The sequence below is a fragment of the Phocoena phocoena genome, chromosome 5, assembly GCF_963924675.1.
Source record: "Phocoena phocoena chromosome 5, mPhoPho1.1, whole genome shotgun sequence".
NCBI lineage: Eukaryota > Metazoa > Chordata > Mammalia > Artiodactyla > Phocoenidae > Phocoena > Phocoena phocoena.
Window position 1 is genome coordinate 93,487,586 of NC_089223.1, and position 15,399 is coordinate 93,502,984.

The window sequence follows — 15,399 nt, forward strand, 5'->3', positions numbered from 1 at the left end:
GCAAAGCCCATGCACCTCCTTTCTATTACAACAGCTTGCTCCGCAATGACTCCTATCATTGCTGTGAGGATCATATCTTAAGAGCATGGGCTCTAGAATCAGATGGCTTGATTGGGATCTCAACTTTGCCACTAAATTCAATTGTATGAATGAGTAATAATTATTAAAAATTATTTAATGTATTTAATATTATGAATAGCATTAATGCCAATACTTATTAGTAATAATTAATAATAACAGGGGTATCACAATGATTATATGAGTATATGAGTGAAGCAACTTAAGAGTGCCTTGGAGGAAAGCAAAACTAATATAAGTACATACTGTCAGTGAGGTAGTCTCTAAGGTTATTAGGAAAAACGCTTAGGCAATTCTTGTGACTTTGCCAACCTTATATCTATAGTTTTCCTAGCTCTCCTAACAGACATCCCTTTAGTTAGAACAAATGTAGTTACCTTTATGGTGTTCTGCTTTTTAATTATTCTTTACTCATTTGACCCTGACTTACATAGACAATGATGGTGTAAAATGCAGATCACAGGAAGATTCATTATTACATTTTAGGATATGATGTTAGGTTCTATATTGCCTAGCAGGTTCACGAATTCTGTGTGTAAATTGTGTCACATTTGTGGAAATTTGCACTGAACTCTATGTTACGATAGCAAAATCATTACATTTAACTGGAAGAAATATGGCTATGAGGCTACTGATAAATGCCTTTTCCTCTCCTCTCTCAGTTGTAGTCAGTTAGGATCACACAGTAAGCCAAATCAAAACTAAAACATAGTGCAACTCTATTACTGATAAAACTGTTCGGAGAATTGGGCAGAACTTCCCTGGTCCCTCTCATAACCTAGGATTTCAGACCAAAAGCACCCAGAGTTTTCCACCCAATAGCAAGAAGAGAAGAAGAAGGAAGAAATATGCAGACTTTTATCCATACAGAAAAGGATGACTTTGCTATATAGCCTGTGGTGGGCATAGAAGAGCAAGGTCAACCATGGACACTAATCTTTATCCCCAAACAATAAAAAATTGATGTAGCAGATGTTAAGTTCTCCCTAATGTTCCAAGTCAAATGCCACTCTTCCTCAAATAGGGGCCAAAGTGATTCAGCCACAGCATGTTCTCTGAACTTGTCTCTTATTGGTCTTGCCCTCATCCACAACATTGTCTCAAAGACAGTTTTTGATCAAGTCCTTTGTACTTGTTCCTGTTTCCAGAAACATTTCACCACCTGGTCTTTGACAAAATTCACTCCTTCCTGTCACGCTCATCTCAGTTCAAAGGTCACCACCTTAGAAAGTCCTTCGATAACCCCCAAAATATAAAGGCTCTCTCTGTTATCTCTGCTATATAATCCTGTTTTAATTTATTTATAATATCCAAAATAATTTTGTCTATTTTTTATTGAATAGTTTATCCTACTGGCTGGGGTGGACTCTGTTTTCTGTAAAGGGCCAGATAGTAAATACGTTAGGCTTTGAGGTCCATAGGGTCTCTGTGGCACCTCTTCAACTCTATCATTGTAATGCAAAAGTAGCTACAAGCAAAACCTAAATGAGTTAGCACAGCTCTGTTCCAATAAAACTTTATTTTCAAGAACAGGCAGCAGGCCAGATTTGACTGAGGCCATAGTTCTCTGACCCCTGTATTAGAACATTAACTCCATGAACATAGACTTTACCTGTCTTGCTCACCACTCTCTCCTCTTCATGTTGAACAGTCTCTGGAATATAGCAGGTTTTAAATAAATATTGTCGTGTGAATAAATGCACCCATGCTGAAGCCTGGCAAAGAATCTTCTCATGAAAGACTAGAAGGACAGGGAGAAGGGAAATAGATTTTCCCCTAATAAAGTCTAAAATAAAATGTTATATATGTAATAGATGATAATAAATATCTTTGAAATTGAATTAAATTTATTTTTTTGTATTTCATCTTTATAGAAACCTCCTGTTGCATCTCACTTACCAGAAAAATCACTGAATCAAAAGATTTCATTTGAAAAAATTAATTTACTTTGAAAAGTAAGCCAAAGTGATTTAGGGCTTTAGAGAGAGTAATCAAATTGGATAACTAAAGCAACTAAGATTGGCTTTACAGCCATCCTTGCTGGAATGCAGTTGTTGAGGAAAAGGAAGGATAATCAAGAGCAGAAACTGAATCCAGTCGCTGCTCTATCATTAATTTTTTTCTGTGACTTCCAGGAATGGCATTTTAATCTCTGAGCCTCAGTTTTCTCATCATGGGATCACCTAGTAATAACAAGAGTACACATGTATTGAGCGCCTACTGGACAATGGGCATTGTTTTACCAGTGCTTTACACATATTATCCTACAATCACTCTATGAAGGCAGAGACTCCATTTTACAGATGAGGAAACTGAGGCACAGGAAGCTTGAGGAAATGAAAAGTGGCAGAACTGAGATAATAATGTAGGTCTTAAGATTCTGGATCCATGTCCTTAACCCTACACTGAGCTGCCTGATATCCAAGCCCACAGTGAAATGAGGATAGTCCTTGGTAAATGTATTTCAAACATTTCAATGTTTTTCTTGAAATCTTTTTGGCATTCTATAAGATCATCTTAATGTGACTCTCTCAAGTTTTGAGCTGCCAGGGCAGCAACTAGCAGAAAGTAAAAGCTATTACAATATGGAGAAGTGTTATGCAGCATGTGAAAACAAAGTGTTTATCCAGGACAAGAAAATGCCAGATATACTGGAATCTAGCTGTTGAATTTTTAACTGGATTTTGAAGTTTGGGGGATGGAGGTGATCTTTTGCATTCTGCATGCATTTTACAGGTAAAGAAAACAAAACCTGAGGAAAATTCATTTCTCAAGATCTCTCAGATGGATAGTTTCAGAATTGGAACTCAAGTTCTGATAGCCTGACTCCTAGCATAGGGTCTTTTACAAAGCCAAAAAGCAAGTTCCAACTCTAAGATAGAGCAATAATGGAGGTATCCACCACTCAATATAATTTTAGCATTAATAATGCTCTGTGTGTGTGTGTGTGTGTGTGTGTGTGTGTGTGTGTGTAATGTAAGAGAGAACAAGGGAGCACAAGCAGGAGTCTTCAGGTTGAAAATGAACAGTGTGATAAAGACCATGCTAGTCATTTCACATGGATTGTGCCATCTCCATAATCATGCTGTGAGTAGATATTTTTGTCATTATAATCATTTTATAAGTGAGAAAACTGAGCTAAGAGAGATTAGATAATTTGGTCAAAGACACGTAGCTTGTAATTGTGGAGAAGTAATTTAAACTCCGGCAATGTGGAACCCATATTTTTAATATCCATGCCAAAACACATTTTAAAAGGTGATGAGCCTTTCCCTTAGAAATCAGTGTTATTGTCTGAGGTTCTCATTATTGCCTGTAATCATTTTGGATCATAGACTAATCTAGAAAAACCTTCTGTGTGTAGAGAGATACTAAGATGATGACAGTTTTATTTTGTTCCCCAGACAGGCTTTGAAAAATGTTCACTATGTGGCTCTCCTCAGTATGTTTTGTGATTAAATACATTTGGAAAACGCTGACTTAAACCAGCTAAACATGTTTTGTTGGTTTGCTTTTGTTTGCTTGTGGGAATTCTCATAACCCAAGTATTCTAAAAACTTTGTGACTCTGGTAGAGGAGACTTAGTACCTGATATTTCCTAAATTTATTTGCCCATGGAGCACCTCCAATCTACACTTTAAAAAATATCTTTAAAAATTTTCCTGAATTAATGTTCAATATTTATTTCACTTTAAAATTTAATATAGAAAATCTAGAAAATGAGCTACCAAAATGACTCTCATCATTTTATACAATCCTGAAGATTGATATACAGGACTTGAAAGTGAGAAAAGCAGAAAGAAGGATAAGAAAAGGTTTGAAACAAGAAGGTACAGTTGGTCAGAGGAAATTATAGAATTCTGTCAAATGTGGCACCCAGCACACATTAGGCAAAAGAGATGTAGGCACAGTCAGAGAAAGGGATGGGGAGGGCATCAAATAAGCAGTGGGGGAGACCCAAGGCTTACAGCAGTGGCTCTACTCGTAGTTAACGTATTGCACTCTGAACTTTTCCTAGGTGTGGTGTCAGATTTCAATCAATAAATAAAAGTGATTTTACTCAACTGAAGATTCTTATTATTATCTGTCATATTAGTCTTGCTGGCTCAGGAAGCCAAGAGCAGAGTGAGATACACCTTTGTTGTGAGTTGAACTGTGCCCTTCAAAAAGATATGTTCAACTCTTCATTCCCGTCACCTGTGAATATGACCTTATTTGGAAACAGGACCTTTGAAGATATGATCAATTTAAGATGAGGTCATCCTAGATTAGGTTGAATCCTGATCTAATGACTGGTATCCTTATGAGAAGAAGGACATTTGGACAGAGATATACCAGGAGAAAGCCATGTGATGATGGAGGCAGAGACTGCAGAGATGAATTTATCAACAGGGAACTCCAAGCATTGCCAGCAACCACCGGAAGCTAGGAAATGGCAAGAAAGAATCCTTCCCTAGAGCTCTGCCAACTCCTTGATTTTGGACTTTTGGCCTCCAGAATTGTAGGAGAATAATTGTTTCTTGTTTCAAGCCACCAAGTTAGAGGTACTTTGTTTTGGAGGCCCTAGAAAACTAAAACACCTTGATTCTGATTATAAGCATAAAGGAGATCATAATTCTCAAGGAGCACCACAAATGTCCATGTACAGACTAGAGCTTTGCCCTTTGTGAATATAAGATTTTAATGTCCAGACAACAAAATTACATTCTCTCCACAAGAAGTGATACAGGCTAAAAATGAACAAATAAGTAGCACAATAGCTACAAGGGCAATTTAATCTCTCTAAAATCATTGCCAAAATTTCTAGTACTTGAAAGCTTACCATAAATGCAAAATAACAGGCGAGAATCATTGAGGGATGTCAAGTACAGCCATATTTCTATAACATTCTGAAGCAACAATGAACAACATAAGTGAATTAAGAATTAAGTGCTAAGAATTGTGACTCTAAGTCCTGCAGAAATGCAGACCAATGACTGATGGTGTTTTTATGGACATAATGCAACATGTGAGGTTGGGGCAGTGAGGTTATTGACCTGATGTGGTAGATAGTACCTATAGATAACTAATAGGGAATATTACCATTTTCACTTTTTGTTAATTTAGTTATTGTAGATAGGATTTCCTGGGAAACAGATATTGAGACTGAAATTTGCATGAAGGAGATGTACTGGTGAGTGCTATAGGGAACAATACCTGTGAGGGCAAGAGATGCAGGGTTGGCTAAGGAAGAAGTTGAACTGCAGTGCAGTTGATCTAGGATGGTCTTCAGCATTGTCCTCCCCCGAGAAAAAGGTACTGGGGCCTTTCTACCTCTGCCTGAGTCAACCGGGTATTGGATATAGGCTGCCACAGTGATGGAGATGTAGCCTTGGTAAGGAGGCTCTTTTTGACTAAAGGTTGTTACTGAAGAGGGACTCAACTGAGAGCAATGGTTACCACTCAAAGCAGCTAAAAATGAGTCCCTCAATCCAGCAGGCAGCATCTCGTTCACACTCTTTCCTTTTTCCATAAGGAGTTTGGGCCTTCTTACAAGAAGTTACAGACAACAAAAGAAAGCAATGCAATTAGAAATGAAAAAAAAATCAACATCAAAAAATATTGCTAATGTAAGTTTGCCAATATGTGTAGATGTCAATGTAATTGAAGAATATGTCACTGATCTTCCTGGTAGTCAGGGTAAAAAGGGAAACAGAATGTATCATATCCTTATTCTTATCAAAGAGGAAGAAGCAAATCAATTCCTTAGAGGAAGCAAAGCTTTTAAAAATAATACTTTATAAAATAAAACTGTGATATAAACCTTATAGGGTAGAACAGAATGACACACAAAAAAATGCCTTCAACAGCATTTTCTTTACAGCACATACAGTAGTACATTTTACATAGTTTTTTCTTATAAATATTGGGGGAGGGGTTAACTAAAGATAGAAATCAGTGAAGTTTTTTTTTTTTTCCCCTCAAGGTACCAGATTAATTTAACCCAGTATGCAGAATTCTGGTGCCACACTTAAGTTTGAAGGTTACACCTTACATTTGTAGAGGAATCCATCCACCTCATGGCCTTTAGAGGATTATTGCTAAATAACTTTTCCTCTGAGCAAAAATTTCATGGGAGCAGGCTCCTGAACCTTCTCACCTTCTCAATTCTGTATCTCCAGCACCTGATCCATCCTGGAGACTCAAGTATTTATTGAATGAATGAATGAACAATATGATTTTCTCTCATACTGGTGAGCAGACAGTCCAAGGGTGTGTGTGTGTGTGTGTGTGTGTGTGTGTGTGTGTGTGTGTGTGTGTATGAGCTATATGAGCAAGTATGGAGTTTCAAGGGTGATTTCAATACCCATCGGAATACAGACAAGCAGAAGACAGAATAAGAAGGAATAATTTTCAATGGAACAAAATTAAGTCCTTGAAAAGCAGTCAAAGAGACTTAGACTTGAAGGGATAAAACAGGGAGACTATGAGGTTTCTAAGCAGGGTACAAGATAAAAGCATTATCTCAAATGATTTTGGCAATGGAAAAATGAAAAACTAATTTTTCCATCAAGTTGTTTCCAATAAGGACTGTTTAACTTAACATTTTATTTTTAAACTAAATTTAGTCAAACCAGTTGTTCTTGTGCACAAAATTAATTTTAGCGAACTTCTTTTTTCTAACTACAAAAAAATATTTATTTGCAAATATGAATACATAAAAAACAGGAAAAAATTATACCAAATTATCCCTAGGTGAATTGATTGCTAACATCTTTTGCACCTTGTTTCTCTGTATTTTACAGTTGAGCTCAGACTATATAGATAATTTGGTTTTTTGTTTTTGTTTTTTTTAACATCTTTATTGGAGTATAATTGATTTACAATGGTGTGTTAGTTTCTGCTTTATAACAAAATGAATCAGTTATACATATAATTTGTTACCTCAATTTTCATTTAAATTATAATATGTGTATTTTTCATGTTATTGAAAACTCTTCAGAAACATAATTTTAACAATTTAACAATTCTGTAATATTCACTCACGTGATTATACATAATGTATTTAACCATTTCTCTATTGTTGGCTATTTAAGTTGGTTTACATACTGTAATTTTTAGATTGTTGTACTTTAAAAATTAATGCTTCAGTAAGCATCATATATACAGATCTTTTTAAGTACTTCAGATTATTTCCTTAACAAAATATTTCTAGGAGAGGAACGACTAGTTCAGAAGACATTAATATTTTGATATACTATTCTAAATTGTTTCCAAAAAAGGTTGTATCAACTTGTACTCTCTCCCCTAGCATGTAAGTAAACCAGTATTCTATACATTCATCAGCATGAAGTATTTCTACTAAAAAAGCAAAATATCACTGATTTGACAGACAATGAATTATGTTTTGTCATGGCTTTAATTTAATGTCTTTCATTACTGATGAGTTTGAACATTTTAGTCAAATATTACCCTTTTTTTTTTTATTTTGTAAATTATCTTTTCTCATTTCCTTGGGATTTAACTCAAGCTTTCAGTAGCAATATTTGTGTTGTCAGAGGTCTTATATGAGCTTATTGGATAATAAAGCAATTAATCTATTGCATGTTGTATTTGATGGATATTTTTATAGAGATAGATAATAATTTGATTTGTATTATCAATATATGAATTTTTGTTTTGTGATTTCTTCCATTTTATAAAAAGTTAAAGTGCTTTTCCATGCCTAGATTTAATGGCAATTTTAGTTGTTGTATATGCTTTAAAAATCTAAATTTTGAAATTTAATTCTTTAATCCATCTCCAATTTCTTTTGGTTGCATGGGGCAAAATGATATATCATCCAGGGGTCATGGTTACAAACAAAGAAAAATCAGATGTCCCTGCCACCATCTGTGCCAAAAGATGGAGTCTAAGTCATCACCCATTTCTTTACTTACTAACTTATAACCTGAGTCATGAGCTAGTAGATATAATTTTTGAAGTCTTGGTCAAATGTTCTTATCTACCTTTAAAGGAGGCTGGGAGACAATTCCAAATTTTGACTTTAGAGTAACAGAATTTATAATATGGGAAATTCTCCAAACATAACATGGGCGTTCAAAAATATTGAATTGGCAAAAACGACAAATATTCCCTATAGAAGAGGGAATAAATTGGCCCTTGTTTCAAATAGCTTGCCAATTGTGCCAGTATAATTTATTAAGTAATCTTTCATTTCTCCATGGATGTGCTATACCTTCATTATAGCATATTAAATCATTACATGTAGGAGGATAGGTTTCTGGTTTAGGCACAATTTTTAATAGTACTTTGAGCATTTGGGAAGTTTAATATAAAACATAAAAGCTAGCCAAGAGTCATACACACACACACGCTATGGTTCTTTATATATTACAACAGTGACTTTTATTTGTATGCATCTTGCAATTTTAAAGTGTATCTCCATTATTAGGTTATAAGGATATCTCATTTTATTGCTCTTCCCTTTACTGTGCTTCACAGATATTGCATTTTTTTTACAAATTGAAGACTTGTGGCAACCTTGTGTCAAGCAAGTCTATTGATGCCATTTTTCCAACAGCATTTGCTCACTTCATGTCTCTGTGTCACTTCTGTCAATTCTTGCAATATTTCAAAATTTGCATTATTATTATATTTGTTACAGTGACACGTGATCAGTAACCTTTGATGTTACTATTGTATGTATTCAGGGTCCCTTAATCCTCAAATAATTAAAGGTAATCAACACCCAAAGCCCATACTCTTCATCTCTGATGTCAGTGTTAACTCCACTTTACAAATGACGAAAGGAAAGAAAACCTTATCTAACTAATTTTGTAGATGCATTGAATAATAATACACACAGACGAGAAATTCTATCAGTTGCCATCTTCCGATGTTGAAGACGACTATGTGTGTGCTTTGGTGATAGCTCTTTTCCCCTAGACAGTTAGCATTCTGTGCCTCGGATGGGATGTAGAATAATCATTCTCATGATTACAGAATCACTTAGTGCATTCCTCCAATTTCCACCGAGATTACACTCTCAGAAAACCAGATGAAATCTTCAGACCTTAAGAAGTTTACCAAGTATTTTCTCATAAAGATATTTTATTTAGTTCTTACATTCTAGCCTTGAGGGTATAATAAGCCCAACATGTAAGTTCCCTTATGGCTCCAATTACAGAAGTTATGGTAGAATAGGGAGTTCAACGCAGAAATTAAAAGATTGCACATTATATTGGGTTTTGAATGGGGCACATTAAAAGGTTAGTTTTAATGTGGGAATTTAAAGACTACATTGTCTTACCTGTGGAATAAGACTACATTGTGTTACCTGTGGAATATATAGCTGTAGAATAATAATTCCAATCTATAGTACACCTAAAAAGCATGAGGCACTGTCTTAGATTCTTTTCAACTCTGAAGAATAAGTATTATTATTCCCAGTGTTAAAGATAAGGAAAAAGATGGAGTTTTTTTTTTTTTTTTTTGGAAACCCAGATGCCCATCTTCAAAGCCCAGGCTTTTCCCACGATTTAAGAGGTCAAAGAGGTGTATGTTTTAGCATCCCCTCATCTCTCATCCCTTTCCCCTTATTTTTGGTACTGGTGGTTCTACCTTGAGGATCAGTGTGGGAGTCAGGCTTCTTTGTAAGATCTCAGGGACCAGGAAGCCAGTGATTCCTGCCCTTAAATATTGCAGTACAGCAGTACTAAAATTCCAATTTTTATATGAGTTTTATTATTAGAAGTGAACATGCTGGTAACTTACAAGTTTATTAGAAATATAAGATGTAGTTGGAGAAAATAAAAATATTGGCAAAAATGTTCTCAAAAGTCCTATTATTTTCCAGAGAGTATTTCCCAAATTTTATTAATTATATGTAATTATAAAGATAAAAACTAAAAGATAATTTTAGCAATGGGCCACTGGCAACAGATGTGTGTTATAGATGCTTCAGTTGCTTCATTCCAAGCCATAACCCACAGTTCACATGCACCCAATCAGAACAACACACATAGTAGCAGATATAGCAGCAACCATCAGGCCAGCCAGCAGACTTTTCTACCCTCTGAAAACATCATAGGAAAAAAAAAATAGAGAAATTGACATGATATGGAAAGTCATTGATACACCAGGGACTACAGCCTTTTCCTTGCTCTACTCACAAAACTTCTCCTTCTTCCCTGATCCCTGAGAAGGGCTACACTATTTTCAGGCCACATGGGCAATGTGGATGATGTTCATGAAAGATTACTCTGGAAGAGAGATAGAAGAAAGCAAGCCTTAGAAATCTGAAGATGTCAGAGTATAGGAAAGAAAGGAAATTTTCAAAGAGAAGCTTTAGAGTATGGGATCCCCTTAATTATTTGACAGGTATGAATCAAGACTAAACTATATAGTTGGTCCAAGTGACAACATTTTGGGGAATGAATGAAGCATGGAGGGCCATGGTTTTATAAAGGCAAAACTAGCTTAATTCCCGCTAGATTAAATATTTATGTATTTTTTTAAAATATAAATTGGCAAAAGAATTAAAATTCCTACAATGCTATTGATTGGCAATTTTTTAAAGCAGTGACATATCTGCGAGTTTGTTACTGTCACTTATGTTACGTTTTATGTTACCTTTTGTGAGTTATTCAGTTATTTAGCTGAAGCCCTGAAGCTGAATAATGATTATCATGCCGCTGTTTAATGTGATCAAGTGATTTACCTATTGCAGTTCTTAAACAGAATGTTTAAAACTTAATTTTTTAAAAAAAATTTAAATGCTTAATATTTTAAAATAAAATTAGTATTAAAATTATCATTTTGTAGTTTACATATTTTAAATAGTTTTCCCCACTAAATGAAAGCTCAACAAGTGTTAAAAAAAACAGGAGTTTAATCATTAATAATTAACCAGCACAGTGTCTATGCCCAATTTGTTTTTAGTGAAATTGGTTTGTAAAGGTCACATATATATTGCCAAAATTCTCTCCTTGACCCAATTCTAATCTTCTATTCTTCTTAATCTTCTTCCCAACTTGTCCTTGACTCTTAGGCTTTCTTTGTCTTTGATTGCCTGATTTTAATAAGAATCCTACAAAGTCAGTTAAGCAGAATCCCCCATCCTCAATATCTGATCACCCTCTATACCCTATAGGATCCTTCATCCTCCATCATCCATCAGGTGATGTCTGATTACCTTGGCCTGGCTTTGGCAAGAATCGTGTTGGGTTGGTTTAACCAAGATCTTCCTGACTCCTGATGTTTCCTCTTAGTACTTTTCCATCCACTAAACCTCACCCTGCTCCTTGGCTGTAAATTCCCACTCTTCCTTATTTTCAGAGTTGAGCCAATTTCTCTCGCCTACTGCAAAACTCCACTGCAGTGTTTCCTACACCTACCATGACAGTCCCAAATAAAGTTCACTTTACAGTTCTTTATCAAGTGTAATAAATAATTGTTTCTTTAACAACATTAATTAAGTAATTAGAATTCATATTAGTGTCAACTATAGTAATAACAACTTAAAATTTAAATCACTTTTAGATATGTTCTTCCTTTTCTCGTCATATGCCTTTTAATTGATTTGTAGGTTGCTTTAGTTGAGCTTACTTCCATTTATAGGAGAAGCTACAAACTTTCAAGAAAACTAACAACTTCAAATTATGTGTAGTATCTTCCTGAATCCAGCTACATGAAGCTACCTCAGCTAATTCACATCTCTTAAACACGAATATATTGCTTCTACAGTTGATTTTGGAATCCTAAAACAGTACAATTTGTGGATATGATGAATGAAAGAAGTTTACTGGTGATCAATATGACACCTCGATCTCAAATAAAGTTTTCAAACTGATAGGAATAAGTGCAAGCAACACACTGGGAAATAAGCCATCTATTAATACAAGCTGACCTATGAGAATTAAAATATTTTCTTTGAAATTCTATTTATGATGCAAATTGTAAGTATGGAAAATTCCCTGCCAGATCATGAACTGAGAGTATGTTATGGATCCACATCCCCAAAACACAGAACTTTTTTAAAAAATTTCATTGACATATAGTTGATTTACAATGTGTTAATTTCTGCGGTACAGCAAAGTGATTCAGTTATACATATATATATTCTTTTTTCATATTCTTTTCCATTATGGTTTACCACAGGATATTGATTATAGCTCCCAGTGCTATACGGTAAGTAGGGCCTTGTTGTTTGTCCATCCTATATATAAATAGTTTGCATCTGCTAATCCCAAACTCCCAGTCTTTCCCTACCCCACACCCCTCCCCCTTGGCAGCCACAAGCCTGTTCTCTATGTCTTGAGTCTGTTTCTGTTTTGTTGATAAGTTCATTTGTGTCATATCTTAGATTCCACATATAAGTGATATCATATAGTATTTGTCTTTCTCTTTCTGACTTACCTCACTTAGTATAATAATTTGTAGGTCCATCCATGTTGCTGCAAATGGCATTATTTCATTCTTTTTTATGGTTGAGTAATATTTCATCATCTATATCTATATCTGTATATATATATATTATATATATATACCACATCTTCTGTATCCATTCACCTGTTGATGGACATTTAGGTTGCTTCCATGTCTTGGCTATTGTGAATAGTGCTGCTATGAACATAGGGGTGCATGTATCTTTTCAAATTACAGTCCAAGACATAGAACTTCACTGTGTAGATGCATTAGATGAGTTCAAACTACAAGTAGAGCTTCTTTCTCTATGCAAATAGCAAGTTTAATCACACATTACTAAATATCCATTGAGAATTTCTGTCAGTCATTGCACTAGTTATGGAGGTAGAAGAGGTAACAAAGCTCTTGCCTCAAGGATTTACAGTCCCAGCAGGGAACACAAACAATATGTAGTTATAATGCAGTTGCATTATGAAAGCATTTCTGGGTCAGAACTAGGTCCTCTGGATCTTGAAGAGTGCATCATTGTCAATAAACGTATTTTTCCCAATTATATGTTGCTGCTCCAGACTGATTGTATTACAGCCTCAGCCAAACAGTTCAAAGCTTAACCGAAAAATCTAAAGCAACTTGAGAACTGTCACAAATTTTAGGTAGGGAAGCAAAGCAGAATTTTTACACATTTCTATCATTTTGTTTTCATCTTTAGTCAAGTTTTAAAGAAATATGCATTGAATATCTAGCATAGCACTATGCTTAATGATGAAGGGAATATAAACAATATAAATGATAGGAATTCAGACACGTTAGAATCACTTTTTAAGGACTTACTTTGAGAGAAACAGGTGAAGTTATTAGCAAATGAACAAGAAGACATCTGTTTTTACGAAAAGAATTTCTGGGGAAAGTGTAGAAAAACACAGAAGGGGCTGAATATGTTTAGGAAAAAGGTTTTTTTGTGGAACAAAGTTTGCAAGTTTGCCAGGGGATGGGGAGGTTGTCTTTACAGAGGGACGTGCCAGAACTTTCAGTATGCTGGTGATACTGCACATTTCAAAGAAGGTGCATAACATGAAAAGTTGTCCATAAGCACTTGGGGAAAAAAAAATCTATGTTAATAGATAATCAAGAGTTACACTTTGGGAAAGTCAAAATCAAGATAAAAAAATCAACGTCAAAAATCATGCTAGAAAATACTATTAAATAAAGGCATTTTGGAACCAAAAACATAGCCTTATTCCAACTTTCTTCTATTTTTTACATTTATTTATTTTATTTGGCTGTGTCAGGTCTTAGTTGGCATGCGGGATCTTCGTTGCCGCATGTGGGATTTTTACTTGAGGCATGTGAACTCTTAGTTGCAGCATGTGGGATCTAGTTCTCTGACCAGGGATTGAACCTGGGCCCCCTGCATTGGGAGTATGGAGCCTTAGCCACTGGACCACCAAGAAATTCTTTCTATTTTAAGACACTAAATTAAAGCATAAATTCCTTCCTTGACAAAACAGGGAACAAATTCCTTAGCCTGGGAGATTTTCCCCTCAAATATGAAGAAATATGTGTTAGCTATTTTTGAGTAGTAGGAATGTAAAAAATGTATATTTTTGAGAATTGCAACTTTTTTGTCCTTGAATAACTCAAAATTTCTTTGTTCTTCTGAATCAGATTTAGCAAGTAATTCATGCTTAATGAGAACCAGTTGCATCAGATTCTATTTTGTTAAAATGCATTGAAAAATACATAGGAAGGCAGATAATCTGAATGTTCTTTCTAATGACACTAACCTCATGAATGTTGCTGAAGAATGTCTAATGGGCTGAAAAACCTGTTTTGCTAATTTCCAGAAAGTCCTTAGGGATTAATTTGCTCTCCAAGCTTGGTTCAATAATATATCTGAAGCAAATAGGAGGTTTGAATCAAAGATCAGCAGCGTAGCAGTAAAGTTCTCTAAGAGAGACTAATAAGATGATTGCACAAACATCAACTCACTTCTTAGCTGATTGGCCATGCTCTAACTGCTGAGTGGAATGCTGAGTCCTACCGGAATTCTATTCTGGAAGCAAAAGTCTCACTCCTAAATCCACACAAAGCAGGCAAATTATAGGCAGAAATTAATCAGTCACAGCAAATGCAACAGCAAGTGAGACACAAAGGATCAGACTCTTTTAGTCTGGTCATGTGTGATGGTGAGCAGGAGGGATAAGAAGGAGGAAGACATGCTTATACCAGTGTAAAAGTATTCTGAGTGATCACTGAAGATCTGGGGTAATTTAGGGTTGTGCCAGCTTCTTTTACACTTACCACTCGAATTTCAGAAGTTTTTTCTTTATCTCTACGTGAGGTCCAAAGTTTGTCAGAAGCGCTGATTCAGGGACCCAGGCTCCGACCATCCTTTTGCTGCACTGTCTTCACTAACGGAGTCCCATGAATATCTGCAAAAAGCCATCAGAAATATCAGGGGTGATATTTTAATAAACCAAACCTTGAAGTGATGCACTTCATTTCTTCTCACATTAACTAAACACATGGCTACATCTCACTGCAAGAAAGACGGCATCATAGTCTATGAGTGTGTCCAGAAAGAAGAAGACATTGATCTGGGCAAAAATTGAGGGAAAGCACATATTTTGGAGAGAAATAGCCCTGGATTCTAATCCCAGGTCTGTGATCTGCTGAGAAGCAATGGACAAGTTACTTAACCTATCTGAGAACTGACATGCTCATCTTCCCCTTCCAATTCTCTAGTCTCTATGTCAAATTACACAGCATTTTCCAACCGGGAGTGAAGTGTGTACAGCAGCTCAGCTTATCTGCAGTGTTTAAGAAAAATAACAGGGGCTTCCCTGGTGGCGCAGTGGTTGAGAGTCCGCCTGCCAATGCTGGGGACAGGGGTTAGTGCCCCGGTCCGCGAAG